Source organism: Gadus morhua, chromosome 7 (assembly GCF_902167405.1).
Source record: "Gadus morhua chromosome 7, gadMor3.0, whole genome shotgun sequence".
NCBI classification, from domain to species: Eukaryota; Metazoa; Chordata; class Actinopteri; order Gadiformes; family Gadidae; genus Gadus; species Gadus morhua.
The window spans coordinates 34,073,938-34,080,838 of record NC_044054.1 but is presented as its reverse complement, the minus strand read 5'-3'; the positions used below and the strand labels follow the sequence as shown (position 1 = coordinate 34,080,838).

The window sequence follows — 6,901 nt, the reverse complement described above, 5'->3', positions numbered from 1 at the left end:
TGTGTGGGAGGAGAAGGGGTTAGTGTTAAGTCAAAGGTGGCGAAAAAGTTGGTTAGTTCAGGTGAGTGCAACTTCTCTGGCAGGATGTTGAAGTCGCCTAGGATAACGAGTGGGGTGCCATCCTCAGGAAAGCAGCTGAGGAGGGCATCCATCTCGTCGTAGAAGTCACGGAAGGGTCCTGGAGGACGGTAGATCACCACAATGGAGAGTTTGATAGGAATGGTGACCGTGACAGCGTGGAGTTCAAACGCAGATCTGGCCAAGTGTTCTAGTGGAAGGACCTGGTAGGACCACATGGGCGAGATGAGGAGTCCAGTCCCCCCTCCTCGCCCGGATGGTCTAGGGGTGTGCGAGAATGAGTAGACGGTGGAGAGGGCAGCAGGAATAGGAGTTCTCTGGAGTGATCCTGGTCTCTGTCAGGGCCAGGAAGTGAAGGGTCATGAGGGACGCGTAGGCTGAAATCGAGTCTGCCTTCTTGACCGCTGACTGGCAGTTCCAGAGTCCTCCCATGACCTCTAGGTCAGTGTAAGCACAGTAGACCACAATAGAAACCTGACCCCAGTAGACACAATATAAACCTGACCTCAGTAGACCACAATAGAAACCTGACCTCAGTAGACCACAATAGAAACCTTACCTTAGTAGATCTAAACACATCCAACAACCTTTTAACTCTTAAGGAGGAACCGTTCTCCACTCATGAACACAAACAAAGTCTACGGACCCTCTTTGTTCCGCTCAGCCTCCAGATGATCCAGGTCTACGACCTTCTCACAGATCCAGTGGTGCAGTCTGTCACACGGTTCTTCAGACCAGCCGTCCTCCCCTGCTACGACACAGTCTCTGACTCCGCCGTCATCGCGTGGTTTAACGTGTCTCCAACTGAGAACCACGAGGAGGAGACAGTGGAGGTCAGTCTGTCACTCTCAGAGAAGAGATGCTGCTGAACAGAGTCTTCAGCCTTACCTTGAGGTCATGGGGGTACCATCCACCCACTTGAGGGTCCCCTCTGTCTCTCTATCACTCAGTCCAATCCAGGAAGTATCCATCAATCTGCTGACAAACGCCTGTTCCCAAAGGTAATAGCATCTGTTGTTATGCAACACAGATGAACACACACACACACACACACACACACACACACACAAAAACACTCTCTCCCTCTCTCTTTCTCACACTCACACAATGTCTCTCTCTCTAACTCACACAATGTGTCTCTCTCACACACACACACACACACTCTCTCTCTCCTTCTTGCTCTTTCTCACACTCACACAATGTGTCTCTCTCTCACTCACACAATGTGTCTCACTCACACACACACACACACACACACACACACACACACACACACACACACACACACACACACACACACACACACACACACACACACACACACACACACACACACACACACACCTCTTCTTCTCTGCTGTTGATGACCACCAGGTCTGCCTTTCTCTTCTGACAGTCTTCTCTACTGGCCCTCCAGCCCTTCTTAGTAGTAGAAACAAGGTAGAGACTCTTGTCGTAAAGCATCCAGCCCTGAAGTGTCAATTCATCTGTTGAATGTAAAAGAAAATCCTGAACAAACAGAGAACTGCTTATCTTATGGTCTTCGTTACGGACACACAACCCTGAGACCTGACCTTAACAGACCACATAGAAGCATGACCTTAATAGACGACAATAGAACCCTGACCCTCACCGAGTTCATCCAGTAAGTGCTCTCTCCCCTCCCTCCAGGGTGACGGTGAGTCTAGGACAGGACAGAGGAATACAGATGATATGAGCTCTAAAACAGAACAACATCGTCTCTCATCACAGGACCCACAGCCAACCAAACACAAAGTCCATAATATTAATACTAATTAAAATAGCAATAACTATAATTATCAAGATCATTATCGTTGCTATTGTTACAATTATTCATATTAGTAGCACAAACTCTAACAAAAACAATTATGATCATTATCATTGCTATTATTACAACTAGAGGTTGAGCGCGTGCATTGCACGCTCAACCTCTAGTTGTAATTAAACCCATAGCTATAATGTGGAAACCCCAGTCGATTATGTATTATGAGCTTGATTATGAGCTCATAATATAATAACATTTTGCCTATAATGTTACAACGTATAACATTTAGGTTCAGCTATTACATAATGAAGCAAGCATGCGAGTGTCGCTGCCTTTGTTTTGACGTGCGGTGTGTGCGCGTGCGTGTGTGCGCGTGCGTGTGTGTACAATCGTGTGTGTGTGCGTGTTTGTGTGTGTGTGTGTGTTTGTCTGTGCTTCCGTGTATGTTTGTGTGCGGTGTGTGTGTGAGAGCTGCAGGCTGCTTGGCACGTGCGCACTGACCAACTTGAGTCACTGGTGGGACAGGCCTGCTATTATATAGAAGTAAGGACTAGAGTGTCCGCGTGCGGGTTGCGTGCGCTCAACCTCTAGTTGTACTTAAACCCATAGCTATAATATGGAAACCCTGGTCGATAATGTATGAAATTTCTGAGTGCATAATATAATAACATTTTGCCTATAATCTTACAACAAATAACATATTGGTTCACCTATTACGTAATGAAGCAAGCATAATAATTTTCTCCTTACTTTATGAAGCAAGCATAATCATTTTAAGTTCGCAGCATTTGTATATCAGAAGATTAGACCCTGAGGGTGATTCACACTTGATGCCTTAAAGCAGATATCGATGTCGTTCAGACATCAGTAGAATCAAGGGGGGTGGGCTTGCAAGGGGCGGGATATGACGTACGGTCTAAGTTCGCAAGAGGCGGGATAAGTGCGGCCGCTGACACTGTATTTTAAGCAACGTATTTTAAGCGTTAAGCAACGCACGCACATACACACTGCATGCACACACCGCACACACACACCGCACACACACGCACACAAACATACACGGAAGCACAGACACACAAACACACTGCAACAATGCATCATATATTCCGTATTCACAACATCCGAAGCATCGATCTATGAAAGATTGGAGCATTAGAGACAAATTGAAGAAAAGACGAAGAAGAAAGGCGTCGCGAACGACTGTGTTACCGGAGAAGGAGAGCGTATTTTATTGCTTAAAGGTCCCATGGCATGAAAAAAAACGCGGTCATCAATCGCGGGCATCAATCCCTTTCTCCTCCATGTCGTGATTCAGTCCACTGCAGATTGATGTAGACGTGGTAGAACCAGAGACGTCGGCGAACCCGACGTGGTCGTTTGAGATTCATAATATCGTCTGGAGGCTCACACAGCTTTTGGCCCTGATAATATATATTATATGATTTAGATATCTACGTATAATGTGATATTATTGAGATATAGAGCTCCAGTTCTCCTGCCGGAGGACCCGGAGTGTTCTAGAATATTTACAGAACACGGCCAAAGGCTGTGTGTGCCTCGCCATTGCAATACATCCACTGTAAACAGAGCGCATGGTACCGTGGCCGCAAGCTGCTCAGGGCCACACCCCCACCCTCCTCCTTGACCCACCTCTCTCCTCCTCATTTGCATTAAAGCTACAGACACAGAAACGGCGCATTTGGGGAAAGCTCAATGTGCGACTGGCTCATAGTGGCTGTAATTCTGCACCACGGCGGAATTTCGGAACGTCTTCAAATACTGTGGGTGGGGCCCACTAATATCTATATTAAAGCATCCATAAAGTAGCATGCCATGGGACCTTTAATTTCCCATGGCACAAACACTGGGACAAATGCAGCTGATTTCTTGTTTAAACAGGGTGAGAAAACAGGGAGTAGAAGGACGGGACCATATAATGTTCAGCTAACTGTTGGGTTACAGGGGTAATTGTTTAATGGAAAGTGTAGTATACTCTGCATGTGAATCAATCATTCAATAGCTTTTACTGTTATTCCGGGCTCAAAGTGCATTGATTCTTAAAAAATGCATGGCAACTACTATTGGTTATTTGGAAATAATAATAACAAACAGCTGAAAATTGTGTTCATGTAACAACAGCTAAGGCAGCAACCTACCTAACTATAGTGAACTAAAGCACGGGCTTGTGTGGGGGAGGGGGGGGGGGGTTGGGAGGGCTAGATTACAGATTGTACATTGGCTACCTGACGTGAGAGATGGTTTTTTTTTTGTTAACAGAAGAATGCGTCATTGAGATTAAATATCTCTTCAAGTGAACTGGCCAAGACAGGCAGCAGTAGCCTACAGTCACACATAGCCTACACATAAAACATGCGAAAAGTAAAACAACTAAAACAGTCGGCAGGGGGGAGGGGGGATTTCAATATCGCAAGACATTTCGAGTGGCTCAAGGAGGTGGAGAATGTTTAAAGAAAAATAACGTTTTGCAAAAAAGTGTCTAAGATGGACATAAGGCTCAGGTGGGAGAGTGTGTCGACGGTGGGGCTGTTATCTCAATCTTGCCGTTGTCTTGAAACATCTGCATCCGTGTGTGTGCAGTGTGTGTTTGCACGTGCTTGTGTGTGCGTGCGTGTGTGCATGTGTGTGTGGTGTGTGTGTATGCGGTGTCCTGCGCTGCCTTTGTCTTGAAACGTCAGCTTCAGCGCGCCCTTGTGTGCAGTGTGTGTGCGTGTGTGTTTTTTGCACGTGTGTGTGGATTGTGTGTGTGTGTGTGTGGATGCAGTGTTTATGTGTGTGCGTGTGGTGTATGTGTGCTAACCCTATAATTATCACTAGATCTAACAAAAACAATATTTAACATTATCATTGCTAATATTACAATCATTAACATGATTAGACTGTTTGTAATTCTATTCAGGATGATATGATTAAGGAGACTTAGACTCACTGAAGCGCAGGGAGATGAGAAGAATACTCAGCAGTCCAATGCTCACAATGACAGTGATGTGAAACCATAGAGCTGTTCAGGAGTAGGATACACACACACACACACACACACACACACACACGGTCACTTTGAGTAAAAAGTTATTATTTATTTTAAATTCTCTATAAAGAGGCACCTACCAAATCTTCTCTTCCTGGTCTCCTCCCGGTCCAAAGACGTGTCCTCAGGTTCCTCAGAGAGTCCAAGGTCCGGTTCAGAGATGGTGACCATTGTTACTCTCTGACGGCTTCCACGGCATCTGAACTTAGCCTTCTTCTTTGCTCTATCAGCTGGAAAATCAACGTCACTTGTTTTCATTCTGACCTAATCATCAGCTTGCACACTGATACCATCAGCGTAAGGATCTTTTTCTTCTACTACACACAGACTCACAGACTCACTCAAGCACACACACACGGACCCTCAGGGTAATGTACACACAGATGTATTCATGCTGCGTGGCTGCCATTCACAGTCCAGACTCCCTACGGTCTGCAGAATCCCTCCCCGTCTTGAAGAAACACCTGAAGACCTCTACTGAGAACACCTCAGTAAGTGATGACTGGTACTGTGGCTCTCGTGTTTAGAACGCTCTTAAGCAGAGCAAGTACTGGTCTCTAGCATACATGTTATTATTCCCTCATTATTGACAGATACGCACACATAGTTATACAGTTATACACACAGAAAAACACACGTATACACGCAGTAATGGAGGGGGGACAACATGTGGCCTGAGTGTCACCGGGGTCTATCACATCGGCCCACGCAGAAAATATGAGGACATGTATTGTGGGATAATTTAAGATATGTTCATATTAATGACAAACCTTATAGAATTATGTTAAATTCATAAGTACACCTGATATCACTTCAGTTAAATGAGCAGCCATTAATTAAACACAAAATTCTTGATTAAATAAACTATTGTCAATCTAATGTCACGTTGCACTACCATTTATAATAAGTCATGAAAAAACTAAACTTGTGTTCTGCTCCCTAAAGTTACTCTGCACTCTGTTCCACGTATATAACGAACATATATCACGAAACACACAACTACTTGAGATGCCTATCAATAGTCCGTAACTCAAGGGCGTAATCACAAGTGAAGTAAGGTTAATGTGAGCTTTTTGTCTCGAACACAGACATGTCGTTATTTAGGAGAATAAATCTGTCTATACGGTCGCTGGTTCATCAGGTTCGTCCCTTTAGCTAAAAACGTTTTCTAAAAGTACAGTTTAAATGACTGCAGATGAGAACACATTTCTTTTACTGGATTATTTATTTAAAATCCTCTCAAAAGGGCACCTACCAAATCTTCTCTTCCTGGTCTCCGCCCGGTCCAAAGACGTGTCCTCAGGTTCCTCAGAGAGTCCAGGGTCCGGTTCAGAGATGGTAACCATGGTTCCTCCCTGACAGCTGCCAATACGTCTGCTCTCAGGAGTCAGCTCTGCTATATCAGCTGGAAAAACCACGTCACATGTTTTAATTCTGACCAGTCTTCAGCCTGCAATCTGATATCATCAGTGTCAGGAAGTGACACTGATGACACTCATATGAGAGTGAAGACACTCTTCACACAGACTCACGGACGCATGCAAACACAAACAGACAGAAGATTATTTTTCATTGATTATAAATATACAACATAAATAGGTATAATATAGCAGACAGCGTAGTGGACATGTCCAGGAGTCCACTACAGATTTGTATTCATATTTGAATACAATTTAAGTCACCACATTATGGGAACGGCAGAATGAGATGGTTTTGTTGACGTTGTCTGTGTGTATGTGTGTGTGTGTGTGTGTATGGGGGGGGGGGGGGGGGGGGGGGGGGGGGTGGGGGGATGGACATATTGTGAGAGAGAGAGAGAGAGAGAGAGAGAGAGAGAGAGAGAGAGAGAGAGAGAGAGAGACATTGGGCCCTTTCTTGCATCCGACGCAATTTACTTAATTGCAGAGCGTTCTTTTCCCTCCTGCACCACGTGTCGGTAAATTAGGGAATGATCTTGCGCCCTAAGGGGCGGGTCGGCGAAAGGAGGAGGC

At 45.1% G+C, this 6,901-nt stretch overlaps 1 long non-coding RNA gene across 1 annotated transcript; it reads right to left on the bottom strand.

Annotated features, from left to right (window-relative positions):
- Positions 1 to 1,711: 1,711 nt before the first annotated feature.
- LOC115547572 (uncharacterized) lies at positions 1,712 to 6,237 on the bottom strand. Its single transcript, XR_003977388.1, has 4 exons — positions 6,166 to 6,237; positions 4,991 to 5,140; positions 4,812 to 4,883; positions 1,712 to 1,762 (listed from the first exon to the last, which is right to left on the bottom strand). It is a non-coding gene; the product is annotated as an uncharacterized LOC115547572 (long non-coding RNA).
- Positions 6,238 to 6,901: the final 664 nt, after the last annotated feature.